This window comes from Thunnus thynnus, chromosome 7 (genome assembly GCF_963924715.1).
Source record: "Thunnus thynnus chromosome 7, fThuThy2.1, whole genome shotgun sequence".
In the NCBI taxonomy this organism is placed as follows: Eukaryota; Metazoa; Chordata; class Actinopteri; order Scombriformes; family Scombridae; genus Thunnus; species Thunnus thynnus.
The window spans coordinates 19,939,457-19,961,193 of NC_089523.1; the positions used below are offsets into that span (position 1 = coordinate 19,939,457).

A 21,737-nucleotide genomic window follows, 5' to 3' on the forward strand; every position below is an offset into this window, starting at 1 on the left:
TTCTTTAAATTTACACACAGCACAGACAAATGACACATATCCTTCTTGATTGTCACTTTGCACAAGCGTCTGAGTATGTAACCGGGTTAGGTGAATTTTCAATGCATTTACTGAATGAAATGTGCAGACACAGTTGTCATAGAGACAAGGCAATTGATTGACTGAGGAGACATTGCTATGATGTAAACGATAATGTTCAAGCAACTGTGCCTTTCTATCAAAGAGAGTAGCACAGAGTTTGCACCTCCAAGCCATTGGAAACCAAAATTCTATTTACAACTCTAATATTTAGAGTGAGAACTGGTACGAGCAGAGCATTATAAACATACCAGATTGAAGAATCTGGTATCTGTATCTCAGCCAGTCTTTTGTTGCTTCAATTTCAACCTGAAGAGAGAAGAGATTGAAAAGTGAGATAGGCTGCAATCTTTTTACAAAACCAGAGCAAAGTAATAGAGAAGCATTGAATAATTGTCAGTTACCTTACATTACAGAAATTACATGAAATATGGTGTTTCAGACTTTAATATACAAAACCCAAGGACACCCGAAAAACACTTTGTTCTTTTTGGTCTCAAAAAATTAAGCTATTTATTTTCTCTTTCTTTGCACAATAAGTTGTCTTCCATGTCAAAATCCTAAAAGGTGAGGGCAACATAGAATAAATACATTCAGCAGGTTACTAATGTAATGTTATGTCTTGCTGATGCCTTGATCGTCTAAAGGCTTTTCTGGGTGTAATTTAGCAAAAAATGTAACAGGCTACTTAATATATTTAAACTTTGGCTAAGTAAAAATCCTCATACATTCATAGGAAAAAAAATACAAATGGTTAGAACGGTCCTTTTATCACCAAATAAATATAACAAACAAAAGTCTATACTGGCTCTTAAGTTTAGCAGGCAAATAAGGATGTTGGGTGTTTTTCTTTTTACTTATTATGTTTTCGTCAACACTGCTAATCTTTGGAGGTCAGGTTACTGCACAAACCCTGGACACTGTGCCCTGACCTTGACCATGAGAGTGTTATTTCACACACAAATCACAAGACTAATTTTTTTTAATGATCTCTCCTTACTAAAATACATGACGTGTAGTAAAACGTTCCAGCATTACATCGGGGCAAAAACTGAATGCAAACCATTGCCTTTACTGAAACTTGCCAAAACTTGCCCGATTAAAATGGGGTCGCATGCCGCCAATTTCTGGTTGAGAAAAGAACCAGAAAACTTAAAAAGCCTGCACAAATAAATTAATGCATCACAAACGGTCCGCCTCAACGGGAAACATTAGAATAACTATTATTGTTGTGTACTCTAATAATTAACGTTAACTTTCAGTGTTTTCAACGTTTTAATTGCCTTTCACTCTTTAATTAGGCAGATATGGTTAACAGTTTTTTCAAATGCATGAAGTAACTCTAAGACACGCCAAACATTAGTTACGTTAATTAAACCCGACAAAACACGTAACTAAACTAACGAATAAAATATTAAGGCAACCACGGAAAACCATATGACCGCTTTCATTGCAGCCAGCATGGTAACAGTTAAAGTTAGCAACAATTAGCTGGTCAGGTCGAGAAACTTGCTGCATGCCACAGCACGTTTCGCTTAAAATATCGTCACAAGCAGTCCCACAGCAAGTTTACCAATCTCTCTTTCTTTCGCTTTAGGCTCTAAATATATCTAAAGAACTCACATGCAAAAAACGTTTAAGCAAACTTCTTACCTGTGCACTGCAGGGATGTAGCAGCAGTAATGGCGGACATTTCCACTTTGGCGAAAGGGGCACGTACGCACGTGCGTGACGTCACGCGGATTAAGTGATTACTATCAAATTATTTGAGTACAATATATCAAAATCATTAAAGTGGTTAAGTACTGTACACTTAAAATTAAAAATTCGTTGAAATAACTCAAACATTTTGCCTTGTAATAGCTGTTTTTAATTTTTGAGGTAATACAACTCATCATTTTTAATAAGCTTATACTGTTCGGTTTTACAGTGAGGGGTCTCAAACTCAAATTACCTGGTGGCCACTGGAGGCAGAGTCTGGGTGAGGCTGGACCGCATCAGGTATTCCACAAAAAAGCTTAGCAGGCGCAGGCTAGGATAGCAGGTGCAAAAAAGGCGACTACTACCGGGTTGTTCATTACCCGCCGTGCTTTTGTTGTTGTAAACGTCGCCATAGAAACAAGTGAAACAAATGGCATCATAAAGAAATATCTTTATAATGTTTATTGTGCAAGGCATTTACTATGGAGTAAAATGTTTTGAGGAATAAATCTCTTTCCGCAAATGATTCAGTACATGTCATTCACCCAAAAGATTTTTTCGAATAATTTGTCCGTGAATGTCACATCATTGCAGAGCAAACGTGGAGAACATGAAGCCGGGACAGTGGGACACCATTATCCCATGGTTTGCACATCCATGGCTGCAAACCATGGGATGCAGCCATGGAGGCGTTATTTATTGGCTTTTATTTTCTATAATAACTCCATGGATGCAGCGGGCGCTGCGAGGCTAGCGGCGTTGTCAAATCAAATATGACATGTGGCACAGCAGCATCAGCTGTTCGGTGTTTTGTTACACTCTGTATTTATGATCTCTGTCGGATAAACATAAGTGTGTTCATGAAAACGTATATATTAACTTTTAATTCACTTCACAACGTGGCATTATGTGACAGAAATATACACATACATTATTATCTGCCAGACTTATAAAGACGCAGATACACCTGATTCTGTTTTTTTTAATGTCACACACTTTGGAATCACATGCACGAGCCTCATTTGCTGTCACAGTGAGCCAAAAATTGATGTAAAGGTCTTTAAACCTCCGTTTGCACGTCAACAGTTGTGTCCATTCCGCTCATCAGACCTCAGTGAGAATTACGCACAGGCTCTCCAACAGCTGATCATTACGCACGGCTGCTGTGGATATTTGAAACGACTTTACCCCTAATTCATCACATTTTTCTGCAAACCGTCACCACTGTAAAGTGTCACTCATCATTATAGAACATCAGAAGAATGATAAATGATTTATTGATAGAGCTCGTGTTGAAACGGACTTTACAAAATGCTTCAAAACAAAATGAAGTGATCGTTAACAGAGAGATGATGCTGAAATAAACAGAATGATGCTTTGATAATTCACCTTTGAATTTTACTGAAAGCTGTGTAGCAGAAATAACGACACAATCTAGCGTGAGGTGCGCACATTCTCAGCGCACATTCTTCCTGTAGAAATAGCGTTGTTGTTGTGAAACAGCCATATACCCCTGTGATTGGCAGGTTCGTTCAGCCCCAGCTTGTGCAATAAAGGGACCTTACACGCAACACAGTAAAGTGTCATTCATATAAAACTCGCGGGCTGCACTAACATTAAACTTTCATATCAAGGTGGGGGCCACAAAATATAATAATGGACATCATGGTCATCATGTGGAAGGGAGAGTTCTGTAAAGCTTTGTCTAGGTCTGTTCGAAGGAATCTGTAAACAACTAAAGGTGCCTCCCAAGGGCATCAAGGTCGTCAATATATACTAGTGACTTTCCTTTGTCTTGTCAGAATTCTCCACGGAGACTCTGCGGACTCTCCGTGTCTGCAACATATGTTCTGTTTGAATTAAAGAGACGCTTGACTTCAACCAACCTCAGTCTATTGATAATTTATCCATCAAATTTGGCCGGATTCCTGGATGTGCTTCTCGGCAATCTTTCCAAGCCGGAGCGGAGTAGAGTGCACGACATAGGTTACAAAATCCTTTTCCTGCTACGTTCAGAGATAAAGGCGCTTGCGGGCTGGAGAGGGTCGGGAGCCCCACGGATTCCTTTGTGAGTTGAGAAGTTTGTCTCTTTAATCAACAATTGAGTTGTGTAAAAGGCCTGAATTTGTAAGCCCAGCATCTAGCTATGTGGGAGAGAGTTTTGTGGTGATTTTTTACGGCTGTGTAAGACTGGCAACGCTTGGGAGAGTGCAGGGAGAAGAGGTGCGTCTACCTAGGTTAAAAGTGTGAGACAGGTTAACCTAAAAAGACATTTATATATATATATATATATATATATATATATATATATATAAAAGGGGGGAAATAAGTAGTAGCTTACATTAAAATAAGATAAATAAGACAAAGCAATAAAAATAGAAGAGGAGTAGCTTACATTAAAACAAAACAAATAACAAAAAACAAATAAAAAATAAAATTAAAACAAAAAAAAACTACAAAATTTTTCTTTTATATCAAACGTAGGTTGGGATCTTGTTATAGAAGGTAGTTATTAACAGTGTCTCAGTGAAATAACCAGACAAGGGTAACCTTACGGTGTCAACAAATTGTCTGGAGACTGGAAACCTAACGGTGACAACAAAAGTCTACATTTCACTGATCGGACCAGTTGCTCGGGTGAATTCCGTACAAATTGGTTGGCTGTTAAGGGGAAATAGTGAGATAAAGGCACTTCAACCAAAAAAAAAAAAAAAAAAAAAGCGAAGTGTGTGCAGAGGGCAAAAGAAACTTTTGTCTATAGCCCAAGTTAAACAACAAGATGATGATGGAACTAATACTGTGGCAAGCTCTGTTGTCTTGCACTCTGTTGTTGTTGAACAGGTGAAGGTAACCGCTCCGATCCCCGACCTCGCCTCATCCTCGCCTCCGACCACACAGCCTTCTCCGCCACCGTAAGGAGCCGCAGCTTCGGAACAGATAAGTGGACTTACAGATGGCATAACAGATTGAGCCTGAATAGCCCTGTATCACAAAGAATTCAACTCAATGCGCGATATGAGTTGCAGTTAACATCCTGCTTTCGGAGGGGTTTGAAACCGGAGATTGCAAATTGGATCAAAGAGCATCTGGTTGGATGGGAAGGAGAGGAGAGAAGGGTTATTCTTGCTGAAACACGCTGAAAAAGTTCTGGAAAATAGACTCAAGAAAAACAAAAAAAAGTAGAGGTGTTTTATAATGACAGTGATACAGATGATGGTTGCTTTTTCTCTTCTGAGTCCCGCAGGAGGGAAATTGTTTGTTATCGCTGTGGGAAAAGGGACCACATCGCCAGAGAATGCAGAAGTCCCGGGCGGAGCGGAGGTCAAGGCAGTGGACGGGGCAGAGGAAGAAGGAGAGAAAAAGGAGGACCTGATGATAGAGAGAAGGACAGAGAGCAGGACTTTTGACTAGCTTCCCCCACAGAATCAGGTCATGCAATCACACACACACACACACACACACACACACACAATACAGAAAACAAAAATTAAAGATGATGACTATGATTCTGAGGAAGGGGAGGGATCAGATTTTTCATCACAAGGAGCGGCTAGTATAACTAGGCCAAGTAATAAAGTTCAAGGGGAGGGTGACCTGTGTGTTTACACACTCAAATTTAGAAGCAGGGCCAGACCCTGCCTATGAGGAAACTTTTTTCCAATATCCCAATTACCGACTGACTTTGACCTCACTGTACTGGGATAAATTGGGAAATGTGGGGGTCGCAGTAAAAGGGGATGAGCAACTGGACAGAGTGTACAGAGGTCATTCCCTGCCCCATATTGGTCTTGCTAATGCGCCTAGGACGCACTGGACGGACGTTGGTGCATTAGTGGAGTTGGGGGAGATGGCCTTAAAGGGTTGGGTGCAGAATGAGTCAGGTGGGGACAGTGTGTTTTTCCACCAGAGACACGGTCTGTACAAGAAGGCGCTGAATTGGGTAACAGTGGGAGCAGCCACAACTCATTTGCAGCCCTCTTTGTGAACATTGCAGGACAAAGTGTGTTTGTTGACAGAGGAGCAGGAAAAAGAGTTAGAAGAGTTGCCTTCTGAACTGTGGAGTACAGGGAAAGATGGTGATATCGGGTTGTTACGTACTGCCACACCTGTTACCATTAAACCTAAAAGCTCTTATAGACCATTTGTCAAACAATATCCTTTGAAACCGGAAGCTGAGGAAGGTATTTCAGAAGTGATAGACAGTTTGATAAAACAAGGGGTTTTGGTTGATTGTCCTGACTCACCTTGCAACACACCAATTCTGCCTGTGAAAAAACCTACATCTGGGTGGCAGTTAGTAAATGATTTAGCTGTGAACCGAGCTGTGATTCGTACCAGACCCCTACACTCTTTTGAACAACATAAAACCCACTAATGTCTGGTATTCAGTGATTGATTTGGCAAACGCATTTTTTACCATTCCTTTGAGCCCTGAGTCACAGTTTTGGTTTGCGTTTACTTTCAAACACAGACGATTGACATATACAAGGCTTCCTAAAGGGTTTCAAGATAGCCCTATTATTTTTTTCACAAGAAATTAAAAAATGTATTCACCTTTTTGAACCTCCTGAAGATGAGTCTCAGATTTTGACTTATGTTGATGATATTCTTGTGACTTCTAGTTCGCAGCAAAAGTGCAAAAACATGACTTTGGCCTTGTTGAAATATCTAGCTGCAGCTGGTGTTAAAGTCTCTAAGTCTAAACTCCAGCTGTGAAGTCAGGAGGTGAAATATTTGGGCTACACACTAACTCCTGCAGGCCGTGTGTTGGATGAACAGAGAAAAACAACTATTCTGCAGTTACCACAGCCTACAACAAAGTGAGAGATGATGTCTTTTCTCGGCACTTGCAACTTCTGCAGATTATGGATTGCTAATTATGCCGAAATTGCACAACCATTACAGAATATGATTTATGGTAAAGCAATAGCTGCGTCAGATAACATGGTGTGGACTGAGGAGGGCGAACAGGCTTTCACAAAGTTAAAGCAGTTGATAGCTTCCTCATCTGTACTTGCCTTACCCAACATGAAAAAGGATTTCATACAAACAGTGGATTGCAAAAATGGTTTTATGACATCTGTCCTGTTACAAGAGTATGGGGATAAATTAAGACCTGTTGCTTTCTATTCCTCCAGATTTGACCCAGTAAGCAGAGCCCTGCCCGGATGTCTGCAGGCGGTGGTGGCAGCGGCTATGGCAGTGCAGACCTCAGCTGCCTTAGTTTTGTTTAGGCCACTGACTCTTAGAGTGCTACATGCTGTCTCTTTGCTATTGCTGGAGCACAAACATTCACACATGTCACCAGCAAGACACTTGTCTTGCATATCCACATTGTTAGGCCAGCCAAACTTGACCATTGAGAGATGTACGGCTTTGAATCCAGCTACGCTTCTCCCAACACCTGTAGAGGGGATTCCTCATGATTGTGTGGCAATTACCGATGAATTAACCCTACCTTGCGCTGATTTAGTTGACACACCTTTGCCTGATGCAGACATTGTGATGTTTGTAGATGGTTCTGCAAGCAAACATGTAGATGGGACTAACAGAGTTGGATATGCTGTCGTTACACTGCATAAAGTTTTAGAGTCTGTCAGCAGCGTGCAGGTTAGGGAAAGATAAGAAGGTCACAATCTGGTCAGACAGCCAGCACGCCTTCTCCACTTTGTTTACCTTTGCACAGCAGTGGAGGAATCGAGGAATGATAACATCCACAGGTCGGCCAGTAACACATAAGGATCTATTGTTGAAGTTACTTGATGAAATACAGCTGCCTGCCAAGGTTGCTGTCTGTAAGTGTGTGACACATACAAACAATACAGACAGTGTGTCTCGTGGGAACAGGCTGGCAGACGAAGCAGCGAAAAAAGCAGCCTGCGAGTGTGTGTGTGTCTCTGTACAGATTGATGAAGCTCAAGTAACTGTAGCGCCCTCTAGACGGCTGGTCTATTTTTATGAGGTACGCTTCCCAAGTTCTTTATGTTTTAGAAATCTCTTTCTTTAAGATTAACTAATACTGAATGACAAGTACACTGTAATATAATATTGGTGAACTAAGTTCTATTTATTCTATAATGTAAGACACTTATACAAATGACAAGAAAAAAGTAAGTTTTAAAGATTTACTGTTGTAAATGTAAACACAAATATTCTTTTAATAATGAAAATAAAACACAAATATAACACTCAAGTTCAAAAGACTTTTCAGTACCTTTTAAATGATCAATTTCTTAATATTCAAATACCCCTTTTGAGTGCACTCATTATAAAACCACCAAATAATGAAACACACCTAAAGCCGGCAGTTATAACTAACTGAAAAGGATATGGGTACCCAGTGTTAATGATGCAGGCCTGAAGCGATGCTTGTGTGCGTTGTAGCCAGAAACAAAATGGCTGCTTCACGCTAAAGCGCTGAAATAAAACAGATGGCAACTCACTGCCGTAAAGGCGTACTCCTCGTCCCCTGTGCGATACCAGCGGGTTGCTGATACATGGGATGAGGTAGACGATTCCTCCTGTCAGGACCAGCGTGTTGCGGCCACGTCGGCTGCAGATGACTTCTCCCACTCTCCCGGTAGAACTCACCGCAGATCACACTGAACAGGTCCGGCACACCGCAGGCTAACTTCATCAGTTGAGTAGCTGGTTTAGCTGCACGCAGATGAAGTCCGTAGCTAAGCTAATGTGAGCTACATTAGCTGTTAGCTGTGCTCCTCGTTGAACACTCTTTGCCAAAGTACTCCTTTAAACTCGAACACGGTGCTGCACTGAATAACAGTCCTTTGAGACTCACTGTCCGTTTATCTCTACCTATTATTCATAAACAGTGTCCGTACTCTGCATATTTTTTTACTGTAACATATTAAACGCCAGGCAGTTCTCCCTTCTCTGCTCCGTATCGCGCGCTCTCTCTTGCATGTCAAGTTTCTCGCTCACACAACAAAATACACACTTCCTGTTTAGCCAGATCTTAACCATTACCAGAATTACACTTTTCTCAATCGGTACTTCCTCTTTAACCCTGAGACTTTTCAAAATAACATGAAATATCTTAAAGTGCATATTTGAATCTTTTTAAACTTTTTAAACTTATTTATTAAACTATTTTTAAACAAACTTTATCAACCTTCATGAAATATTATTCTTAATACTTTTAATCACATTTTATCAAACATGAACATATTTAAACTATTTATTGTCCCTTTTTAACAGGGTTACACCCTCCCCCCTTTAAACGTCTGATGTCCTCATCAGATTACAAAACTTAATTTAAGTTTCTACTCAAAGTATTAAGGGTGAGATTATGAGACCCAGCTTAGTGCTTACCAATTTTTATAGTAACCCCTCTATGTACAATGGTAATGGGTTGATCTTTGGCCTTTCCTGGCTCATCATAGGTAAGTCTTACAACTGGTTTCAATGATCTTTTTGGCCTACTTGGCTTTGGTGTCACATGTACATTAGAACAGCTCGAGGGTAGTTGCTCATCTTCACTGGAGAGTGGTCCTGACTCAGAGTCGGTTGCTTGAGGGACATCTGGAACATGCTCTACAGGAGAGTGGTCTCTCTCTGAGTGACTCTCTTCTGAAGGACTGAGGACTTCCAACTGCTCTGATCCTTCAGCACTATGTCTTTCTCTCCTTCGCAAGAGATTTCCCATGAACTCCCTATAGGGTTTGGTCGGCCATTCACACTCCAGATCAGAAGAATCACTCAAGGTATGGCTTTCTCTTTGTACAGTGTGATCTGTGGAGTTTCTTTTGTGTCGGTTGGGGACACGACTTCGAGTCACAGGTCTCTTTGGAACATTCTCCATTTCCTCCTGCACTGGTATCCTCACTCGATCTCCTATGGGAAGGAGATTATCTCTGTGCAATGTTTTGACCTTCCCTTTGACGTTTAGTGGCTTTACTCTGTAAACAGGCAAGTTTGGCAACTTATCCACTACAACATAAGGGACATTGTACCAGCGATTTTCCAGTTTGTGTTTTCCCTTCAATCCAAGGTTTTTCAGCAATACTTTGTCGCCAGGTTCTAGTTTGTGGAACCTAAGTCTCTTGTCGTATGCCTTTTTATTTTGCTGGTGTCTCTTGTTAGAGACCTCTGTGGCCAGGTTATAGGCTGTCTGCAAATCCTCTTTCAGTTTGGCAACATATGCAGAATGTGGTTGGTCAACTTTGCCATCTGGGCATGTCCCAAAGCATACATCCAGCGGGAGTCGAGCCTCTCGGCCGAACATCAGCATATACGGGGAGTATCCCGTGGCGTCACACTTGGTGCTATTGTATGCATGCACCAGGTGCACTACATGCTGACTCCATTGCCGCTTCTTTTCTTGGTTGAGTGTGGCCAACATGGATAACAGAGTTCTGTTGAAGCGTTCAGGTTGGGGATCACCCTGGGGGTGGTAAGGGGTGGTCCTTGACTTCTGTATGCCCAGTATCTTTAACAACTCTTTAATGAGTCGAGACTCAAAGTCTCTGCCTTGATCAGAGTGAATACGAGATGGCAAGCCATAATGTACAAAGTACTTTTCCACTAAGACTTTTGCCACTGTGAGAGCTTTTTGATTGAGAGTGGGGAAAGCTTGGGCGTATCTCGTAAAATGGTCAGTTATGACAAGCACATTACTCACTCCTCTTGAGTCAGGTTCCATAGACAGGAAGTCAATACAGACGAGGTCCATAGGTCCAGAGCTCACTATCTGATGTAACGGTGCAGCTCTTTGACATGGAGTCTTCCTGAGCACACACTCTCCGCAGTTTTTCACATATTTCTCTACATCGACTGACATCTTTGGCCAGAAGAATCGGCTCCTGATCATGTCAGTGACTCTGTCCACTCCTAAATGACCAAGGTCATCGTGCATGGTTTTGAGTACTACTGCTTTGAACTTGGCAGGTAGCACTAGCTGCTGTGTCTTTTTCCCTGTGTGGCATGTGCTCACCCGATGTAGTAACCCGTCAGTCATGACTAGCTTACCCATCTCTCTTTTCATAGGGAGTAACTCTGGGTTGTCTTTCCACTTGCCACACTTTAAAGCTTGTATGGTGGGTGCTATCAAGCCGTCTTGGGCTTGGGCTGCCATTAAGTCCTGCCTGGACATTTGTTCCAGTGAGTTAAGCTGAAGACGTGTGGGGAAAGCATACACGTCAGGAATGCAGTCAGGTGGAGCTCCAAGCTGTTCAGCATACTTGGGGGAGTCTGCCGATGGGCCAAGAACACCGACTCGCTGGCATATTGACTTGACTCCAGCCTGCGAGATGCTCTGCCATTCCGTCTCCTCATCTCTTGCCTCTATGCGTGACAACAGATCAGCATCAATGTTATTTCTACCTGGTCTGTAGATAATGTTAAAATCGTACACTGACAAGTCCGACAGCCACCGATGTCCTGTGGCGTTGAGCTTTGCTGATGTCAGGACGTAAGTTAGAGGGTTGTTGTCTGTACGCACAGTAAAGTGGGCTCCGTAGAGATAGTCGTGAAATTTCTCCACAACTGCCCATTTCAGCGACAGAAACTCTAACTGATGGATGGCGTAGTTTTTTTCTGACGAGCTCAGTTTTCTGCTTGCGAACGCCACTGGTCGCAAGCCTTTTGGGTATGCCTGATAAAGCACAGCTCCCAGTCCCGTAAGGCTAGCATCGACATGCAGTGTGTAGGGCTTATCAGGATCTGCAAAGGCGAGCACAGGGGCGTTTGTCAAACACTGTTTGATTTTTTCAAAGGCTTCAGTGCATGACTCGTCCCACCTGTCTCCAAACAGCTCCTTCTCATCCAAATAAACATCTCTCTTCCCTTTTACTGGCTTTTTGCTACGCTGAGGGGGGCCATAACCTTTAGTGAGGTCAGTCAAAGGGCGGACGATGGAGGAGTAGTTGTGGATAAATCGTCTATAATAACCACAAAAACCCAAAAAGGATCGTAGGGTCTTGAGATTGTAAGGTTGGGGCCAAGTGGTCACAGCTTCGATTTTTGCAGGGTCAGCAGCAACACCCTCAGCAGTCACAATATGACCCACATACTTGACCTTTGTTTGGCAAAACTGACATTTGTCAAGTGAAATCTTGAGCCCTACTTCTCTGAGTCTGTCCAGCACCTTTAAGAGTCTCTCTTCATGTTCTGCCAGGGTCTTTCCGAATATGATCAGATCATCCAGATAGACTATTACTTGGAGCATGTTCATGTCTCCAACTGCTTTCTCCATGAGGCGCTGGAAGGTTGCAGGAGCTCCGGTTATGCCTTGAGGCATCCTCTCAAATTGGTAGAACCCGAGAGGGCAGATAAAGGCAGTCTTTTCTTTGTCCTCTTCTTTCATGGCTATTTGATAGTAACCACTTCTTAAGTCGATCACTGAGAACCATTTACTACCCGACAGGCAGTCAAGAGCCTCATCGATGCGTGGGGTAGTGTATTGATCTGGTACAGTGCGGCTGTTTAGTGTGCGGTAGTCAATGCACATCCTTACATCCCCATTCTTTTTCCTCACAACCACTATGGGCGATGCATATGGACTTCTGGACTCTTTAATGATGCCTGCAGCTAGTAGCTTTTGAATATGACGCCTCACGTCGTCAATATCCGCAGGGGCGATGCGTCTGGAGCGTTCACGAAAGGGTCGTGAATCAGATAAGCGGATCGTGTGCTCCACTTCTTTGGCGAGTCCCACATCGAGTTCATGAAGAGAGAATACATCTGCTCTTTCAGACAGTTTTTGTCTGAGCCTTGCTTTCCATGTTTCGGGGACAGGTGACTCACCAAAGTCGATCATTCTGACATCAAAAGCATCCTCAGTCTCTGGCTTTTGTTTTGGCACTGTGGTAACCACATCAGCTACACACAGGTGACCCAGGACAGCACCGGCAGGAACGGTCACTTCTTTCTGCGACTCATTATGAACCACAACTGTCAGCCGGTTAATGTCCACAGCATTACTGGGTATTGCCATAGGTTGGAGCATGACGCCTGATGGGAGAGTAGCTGTACTGGAGGCCTCTACTATCAAGATGTCATCTGGCAGGGACTTTCCAAGCACCACTTTGCAGACTACTTTAATGCTGCCACCTGCAGGTAGGACAAGTGAGCTTCGACCCTCCAACTTTACACAACCTATTTCGTCATCCTCTTCATTTGACAAGTCAATGGCTTTTTCTTTCACTGTTTCTGGGAAAGTGTTCTGTATGCCAAAGGCGTGGGCTACAGTGCCTTCAACTCTATCGTCACGCAGCTGGGCTAGCCGCTTGGATAGGTTAGCCTTGGTATTTGTCCCAAGGATCACAGGTGTCTGATCAGGACCAGGTGGATCGGGGCAAATGAGAGCCAGGGCTGACAGGGCTGTTGGGGTACCCGCTACCTTTTTGGGAAACTCTAGGTCCACTGCCACGTAGCCAAGATAAGGGTAATCAGAGTCACTTAAACCCCAAATGTTAAGGTCACTTACTGGGCGAATAGGAGTATCAGCAAGATGTCTCCTGTACCAGGATTCAAAGATGATGCTAACTCTTGAGCCACTGTCGAGTAATGCATCACACAAATGTCCATTAACTTTCAGAGGCTCCAAAGATGGTGGCCCTATTAGACCCTCTGGTATGCCTGTTGGGGCAAGCTGATCTACTACACTCCTCCTCACAGTGCAGTCAGTTTTGGGTGAGGGGACATCAGTAGTAGGTTGAGTGCTATGGGTCTTAGCCTTTTTGAGAGCTTGAATGAGTCTTTGGATCACTTTGCTTTGGTTCTCAGGGTTTTTGCACTTCCCTGCCATGTGTCCATTTTCGCCACAGCGATAGCAGAAACGCTCTTCTGTCTCAGCCCCTTGTCTGTTTTGAGTGTTTACAGTCATCACTGTGGGAGAAGGTGTAGACGATTGAGGTAATCTGGAGTTCACCTTTTGTTGTAACTGTTTCAGTTGTTTCCTCAGAGCTATCACTTCTGGATCAGCATTAGTCTCTGGGACATTTCTCACTTTAGTTTGAAAGTTCTCATTTTGTGTCTCTTTGTCCCGTGTAGAGAGCGCAGCAAACATTGATTTCACTTCTTTAATTTCAGCTCTCAAACTCTGTATCTCTGAGTGTTTGTTTTCTTCTTGAAGCTTGGTGTGAACTGTATACACTGAATGGTTCAGCTTTGCTCGAGAAGATTCATATTCTTCTTCTGAACGAATTTCTTTCAGGAGCTCAAGGAAAGTTGGGGGATTAGCTCTTCTCTCCCTCAGTCGCAGTTGGATTAACATCAGATCAGCATTAACTGCACCCCTCAGAAGCTGCTCAAGCCGTGCACCATCCATGGCTAGGGGAGTGAGACCACCTCTTTGTACCACTTTGGACAGGCAACGTTCTAATCTCCTGAGGAAATCAGATAGCTTCTCACCAGGTTGCTGCTGCTGCATTCTGAATGTGAAATACAAATCGTCTCCAGACTCTGCTAATCCAAAGGCGTTTTCCAGAGCCTCCAGGCACTTGTCAGGGGCAATGTCAGGATTGGAGAGACGCACTGCTTTTATCACTTCCAGAGCTGGCCCCTTTAAACTCTCCATTATCTTTCTCCTCTTGTCTTTAGCAGAACCCTCACTCTCTTCAACCATCAGGTAAGCTTGCTCTAACCAGTGGTCGAATTGTTCCTCTCCTGCTGGTGTAGGCACAATACCGGAAAAGATCCGCAGGCGGCGGTATCCTCCACTTTCTGCTGAGGGCTTGACAGTCTTATCAAACAGATCGCCCACAGCACGAAGGATGGCTTCTGTAGAGGGAGGTATGTGCGGGGTCAGCAAGGCCTGCACATCCTCTGTGGACTTTCCTTCTGCTTGTAGAAGAGCATGCAGTTTACGGTTAAAGTCCAACTCAGGGTCTGAGCTCTGAGCAACAGTGAATATTTTCCATGCAGTTTGTCCATCTGAGCTCAAAACTTCACTTGGGACGTCTGCATCAGTCAATTTCTCTTTGCACTCGCAAAGCACCAGCACTTCATTTGTAGTTTCGTTTAACATTCTTCCTCTCACTTGTACCCGTCCCAAGCACTTTACAGTTTGCAAAGTCTCTACTATGTGTGCTGTTTCTGTCTTCTCAGGAACGATGGTCAGCAAGGCATGGCTCTCATCCAGGTTTTCACCTCGACACCAGTTCTTCAGCTGGTTCCTGTACATTGTGACACTTTAGCTGCTGTTAGTTAAATATCACCATATATTGTTTTGTTTGTCTTTCTTAGTTTTTTTTTTTTTTCACAGTTGAATAGTTCACACACTAGGAAATTTACAGTCACAAATCACCAATTTCAGCATTAATTAACCCACAATCCCAGCGGTGCCTCCATTTTATGTAGCGCCCTCTAGACGGCTGGTCTATTTTTATGAGGTACGCTTCCCAAGTTCTTTATGTTTTAGAAATCTCTTTCTTTAAGATTAACTAATACTGAATGACAAGTACACTGTAATATAATATTGGTGAACTAAGTTCTATTTATTCTATAATGTAAGACACTTATACAAATGACAAGAAAAAAGTAAGTTTTAAAGATTTACTGTTGTAAATGTAAACACAAATATTCTTTTAATAATGAAAATAAAACACAAATATAACACTCAAGTTCAAAAGACTTTTCAGTACCTTTTAAATGATCAATTTCTTAATATTCAAATACCCCTTTTGAGTGCACTCATTATAAAACCACCAAATAATGAAACACACCTAAAGCCGGCAGTTATAACTAACTGAAAAGGATATGGGTACCCAGTGTTAATGATGCAGGCCTGAAGCGATGCTTGTGTGCGTTGTAGCCAGAAACAAAATGGCTGCTTCACGCTAAAGCGCTGAAATAAAACAGATGGCAACTCACTGCCGTAAAGGCGTACTCCTCGTCCCCTGTGCGATACCAGCGGGTTGCTGATACATGGGATGAGGTAGACGATTCCTCCTGTCAGGACCAGCGTGTTGCGGCCACGTCGGCTGCAGATGACTTCTCCCACTCTCCCGGTAGAACTCACCGCAGATCACACTGAACAGGTCCGGCACACCGCAGGCTAACTTCATCAGTTGAGTAGCTGGTTTAGCTGCACGCAGATGAAGTCCGTAGCTAAGCTAATGTGAGCTACATTAGCTGTTAGCTGTGCTCCTCGTTGAACACTCTTTGCCAAAGTACTCCTTTAAACTCGAACACGGTGCTGCACTGAATAACAGTCCTTTGAGACTCACTGTCCGTTTATCTCTACCTATTATTCATAAACAGTGTCCGTACTCTGCATATTTTTTTACTGTAACATATTAAACGCCAGGCAGTTCTCCCTTCTCTGCTCCGTATCGCGCGCTCTCTCTTGCATGTCAAGTTTCTCGCTCACACAACAAAATACACACTTCCTGTTTAGCCAGATCTTAACCAATTAATTACCAGAATTACACTTTTCTCAATCGGTACTTCCTCTTTAACCCTGAGACTTTTCAAAATAACATGAAATATCTTAAAGTGCATATTTGAATCTTTTTAAACTTTTTAAACTTATTTATTAAACTATTTTTAAACAAACTTTATCAACCTTCATGAAATATTATTCTTAATACTTTTAATCACATTTTATCAAACATGAACATATTTAAACTATTTATTGTCCCTTTTTAACAGGGTTACATAACCATTGACTTTTTAATGGACATGCAAATGAGCTCTCCTAAACAGGAAAAACAGTTTTGGAAGACTAAGGGAGTTAGTTAAGACGCAGATGGTCTTTACATCTGACCCGCAGGTAAACCAGTTTTACAAGTCTCTTTATTGCTATGCAGCTATGACGAGCCATGGGGTTACTCATGTCTCGTCAGGGGGGATGGTGAGATGGTGAGATTAGTTGAATAAACGTATACAGCATATGGATTGGGGAACTATTTAAAAAAATATTGTTCACAATGTTTGATTTATGCCAAAAATAATCCTCAGGGAAATTATAAGGTTAAATCAGGCTCTTTTCCAGAACCTGGGTATCCTTTCCAGTACATTGGATTTTATCAAGTTGACTAGATGTGAAGGGAAAAAATATACATTAGTGATTGTGGATAAGTTTTCAAAATGGGTTGAAATATTTCCTGTAGGAAATCCAGACGTTATAGCAGTTGCAAAGGCTTTGTGTAGACACATTGTACCATCTTTTGGGATACCAGAAAAGATTTATTGTGATAATGGGACACATTTTGTAAATACAGTGATAACTAAAATGTCACAAAGTCTTGGGATACAGGTTAAATACCACTGTGCCTATCATCCACAATTAGCAGGCTTAGTGGAGAGGACAAATCAGACTATTAAAAGTAAACTGAGAAAAGCAATGGCAGAGACGGGGAAAACTGTTTACCTTTGGTCTTAACAGCAATGCACATTACACCCACAAAAGATGGTTTGTCACCCTTCGAGGTCTTATTTGGTAGAAGTTACCAAATTCCTGAACTACGACATACACCAGCTCAGGAAGCTGAGGACAGTCTAACTGACTACATGAGAAAAACCTTATGTCAAAGACAGTTCCGTGCAAATGTTTTACCACCATATTTGTTTGATGTTATTCCAGAACCAGAATCAGATCTCAAGCCGGGTGACCTGGTCCTGAGTGTTCCGGAGGAAAAAGTGGACTGAGCCACGGTGGGAGGGGCCTTATACCGTGCTACTGACCACTCCAACAGCAGTTCGAGTTGAGGGCCGAACCACGTGGGTACATAAGACACATTGTAAACGAGTGCCACCGGTGAGTGAGTAGTGAGTCCGTACTGCCTTCTCAGCCACTCCTCAGGTGACCTGTAAGAAGAATGTGAAGAATTCGGTGTGTTTCCAAAGTGGGCCCTGAGTATTTAGGAGCTGAAGGGCTGTTGGGCTGCTGCTGCCACTTGGTGGACTTGAGGAATATTGAAGTCATGGCGTCCCAGAGGAGCAGACAACCTCCATCACCGGCACAGGAGACTCCAGCAACCATATCCTTCCTACAGTGGTGGTATTATTGGTTACTGTGTAAAAGAGTGATGACTGTTATGCTCTGTGTGACTGTTTTGATGATACCAATTTGCATAGGGTTCTTGCCTACTATCCGTCCTTATCTACAATTGTCCAGAGGAGCCCGGTCTATGGAAGATGATGTCATCAGCCACACTCAAGATGTTTGGCTGGGAAGGATCTCTGCAGGGAAATCACATTCCACCATGTACACACTTAACTTTTGGTATTCATATGCCAAGTATGTTGCTGCAACCAAGTTGCACTCTTTATGTAATCATATTAGTGATTTTGATAAAAATATACATGAATCCATTGGAAAATAAACTATAGGAGGGTTCACGTTACAGTATTGTAAGTATTGAGGATCAATGTGCACTGAATCCAATTTAATTTGCTCCTAATATATAGGCAAGTATAATGTTACACTAATAATAAACTAGCTCTATGCTGATAATACATAGCTTGCATTCATGTAGTGCTTTTATATACAATGTAGAACAGTACTCTGGAATATATTAATGGTGATCCTTTAATAAAAGCAGGAGGGAGAGAGGTGGAAACAGACTCATTTCAACACTAAACTATCATCAGCATTTGTTACACCTCTATTGACTAACAGCCTATAAGCACCCAGATACCTCCTCATAATCAGTAAACAAGTTTGCCAAAGCACAAAACTGTACATAGGTGGTGAAAAAGATTCACAAATATATTTCAACACATACAATAACCTATTACAGGTCAATAACTGAGGGATCTTGTTCTGCTGGTCTCCTCTTCTACCCATAGTTTGTCATCTTCTGGTGTCCTGTAAGAAATTACCAGAATTACCAAAATTGACAGTAAACATAAGACATGTAAAATTATCACATGACTTTTTTGTGTTATTTGTCATTACAGGCGTGCTCGATACCTGGCCTACAGAAGCTTTCCTGGTGCTGGGGATACCTGGGCAAGCACAACGGGGTTGTCATACCCTCCTGTGTTGTGCTCTGTATTCATCAGGAGTACCCTGATGACAGAGTACCCTGATGAAGATGAGGAGTACACAGGATTTAAATCTCCCATTTAAAATATATAAAAAAAACATTTATGTTTGTGTACACACACACACACACACACAATTTGAGGCTTTTGTGCTCTCTGACATTTTCATTATTGACCAATCTTGTTGAAATGTGGAGGAAAGCAAGAAGCACTGGAAACCACTCAGTTAACTGTGAACAGTAACTTTACTGCCTGTAATACATCCATGGCCTGGTTATTATGGTTGTTATGCGTCTTGTTATGTGCAGCACCACAAACATTAAACTGCATGTAACTACATGTAAACTGCATAACAACTTATATGGTCTGTCTCCTCTTATTTTTTGTCCTGCAGTGTTTTTTTCTAGTTTCCGTAATAAGGAATGTCTGTGGGAGTCTGCTGACACAAGTTTAGGCACGATTTAACTACCAGCATAAATAAACATTAAGGTACTGTTCTTTCTACATTCCTCTATCTATTTATACACACATAACACAGAGACAGCACAGCATGTACTGGCGGTTCTTGCTTTGCACGTTTCGTTTATTGCCTATTTTTACATCCTAACTTTGTGGAAAGGAGAAGGGGAACAACAAGTTATGGAGAGTCCCTTGTAAACACTTCACTTGTGTCAGTAGCTCAGCTTTATCTCTGGGGAACACCCCCAAATGTGGGAGTGATGTCGGAATTAGGAAATGTGTGTCATGTAGCAGGTGGTGACTCCCCTTGTTGAGACCTGCTGATAGAAGTAACAGTGGAGCAGAGGAGAGAGGCTGAGATAGCGATGTAACCAACCTGCAAGCTGGTATTTGACATGTTTTGAGTTTTTTTTCTTCCCAAAAAACAAATCATTTTTAAAATATTTGTATGAAATAAATGTTCGTAAAAAAAAACATTTTTTTGTGCTTTGCCAATAACGTATCGGTATTCGGACACACCCCTATTGAATATAGGCTACTTGACATATTTGAAAGCCTTTGAATAAATGTTCAGTTCCATAAAGCTGCCACTTGTCTCATCCTTTTTTGTGATAGATGTTAAGGGTTATGCATTTTTTCAATATAAAACTGAGCTAATCTCATTACTCATTAAGACTGAAAACACATTATTTATAGTATATGTCTGCAATTTATAGTTGTTTTTATTAATATGCATAAGAGGAAAACTTTTCATTTGTTTACTGTAACACTTACAGTAAGAAACTATTCATCACATTCTACAGCAGAATACTGTTATAATTTTTACAGCAGTTAACTGTTAAAGTAAATTACGGTATTGACACTGTAAAAAACGGTAAAATGCTGGCAACTTCAGCTGCCAGTAGTTTACTGTAATTTTACAGGGAAATCTGTTACAGTGTAGTTCTAAACAAACAGCAGTTCTTAAAATGAGTGGTTAAGCTTAAAAATTGTCTTTGAAATAAACTCTAAATTAACGTTTAATTTAATTTATTTATTTTGTGCAAGAATTTGCAAATCATGCCTGTTTGACAGTCGGGATGGCCAGTTAAACCTCCATCCTGGCCCATCTTCTGTGGTCACAGATAGCTAGATAGCTACTGTGTTTTCATGAAGCCAAAGTCATGATGTAGTAGTTCTCATTTGCATATGCATGCAAATGTTGTGCATATGTACAACATCGAGTTATAGAATTAGGAATACACCAAACATCTGGTCAGGCCTCCGTGGCTGCTCTGTCAACGATTTCAGTGACTAAAGACATCGGATATCCAGCGCTTTGGTAGAATTTTGGTAGGGCTACTTTTAATATAGTTTTAATATAGTGTTGTGTGGCTATGCTGTTTACCATCCATAGTAAGGCAAGAATATGTTCTCGCTCCCAAGGAACAAGTTGATGTCCATGTCAAACGTGCTGCTGTCCTCTGTGTGCTCCCTGCATATCTGCATGAGGATGACTCTGGATTTCTGAAGCAATGGGATGTAAGTCAGTATATTACTTATTTTGGAGTTACATTTTTTTGTTAATCTAATCCAGTAAATCACTTTTTTGTGATTATGAGTTTGAATATTACCATTAAAATTGTAGTGATCATAAAGTATAGAATGGACACAAATCAGAAAACAAGCACGTGTTGAATATGCTGTCCACTTATGGATGTCTTTGAAATTAAGCTCTTTCTGCAGTCTCAAATGATGGCCAAAGTTTTCATTTGGGAAAGGCTTTTGTAAGAGACAGGCCTTCATTTTCAATTTCTCATGTTTTCTATTTGATACAAAATCAACACTTTCTCAATGTTGTTGTAACAAGACCTAGTGCTGTGGAAATGAGCATTATATTAAATTTACTATGTGAGGTGTTGAAGTTGGCTACAGGTAATTCCAACCGCCTCAGTGTGTTTTCACCAGGCCTTTATCAGCAACCTGTCTTTACTTGTTCGTGCTGGCCGCGCCCCTGGCTATCATTTTAGACTTGGCGATTATTTGAAGCCGGCTTTAAGAATTTACAGTCACTCAACAGCCCTTTAATTATGGAAAAATTTAAATGTCCCAAAATGAAACAAAAAACGAAAACAAATCAAACCAAACAAGACTAGGTCAAAACCTGTTATATGGCTGGACTGTGTGTGAAACAATAGAGGGATTTTTATTTGAAACAACAGATACAGGAAGTGGCGACACACGGCAAGGCAAGTGATTGGCTGACCAATGGTGTAACTTTATCATTCAGTCACTGACATTAGTGTTTCTAGAACTGATCCTTGGGTCCAGCCAGAAATACAATACAACAACAACAATGGTATAATGGTACATGCATTTCCTGTTGTGTATGCATTTACTGTGTCATAGTTAAATATATAACATATTTTTAATGAAAATAATTTAGCTTTTTGTCTCTAATAACTGAATTAACTGTTTTTCATTTTAAAAGCTTGTACATCCTCATGAAAACCTAATGATGCTTTGTATTTAGTATTGGGAGCTCTATGCTTCTCTCTGCTGGGCAA

General features: G+C 41.6%; 2 long non-coding RNA genes across 12 annotated transcripts in view; one reads left to right on the forward strand and one right to left on the reverse strand.

Moving 5' to 3' along the window:
- LOC137186122 (uncharacterized) overlaps positions 1–19,777 on the forward strand; it is a 31,264-nt gene extending 11,487 nt beyond the window's left edge. For 2 of the 11 annotated variants that reach the window (XR_010928974.1, XR_010928968.1), the window contains one exon: positions 17,327–19,777. This is a non-coding gene — a long non-coding RNA (uncharacterized lncRNA). Of the gene's footprint in view, positions 1–3,372; positions 3,848–4,620; positions 5,209–17,326 lie in introns of those variants that run through there. The other 9 variants (XR_010928978.1, XR_010928970.1, XR_010928969.1 and 6 more) reach the window with 9 other exon arrangements.
- LOC137186124 (uncharacterized) lies at positions 4,261–4,624 on the reverse strand. Its single transcript, XR_010928979.1, has 2 exons — positions 4,366–4,624; positions 4,261–4,329 (listed from the first exon to the last, which is right to left on the reverse strand). It is a non-coding gene; the product is annotated as an uncharacterized lncRNA (long non-coding RNA).
- Positions 19,778–21,737: the final 1,960 nt, after the last annotated feature.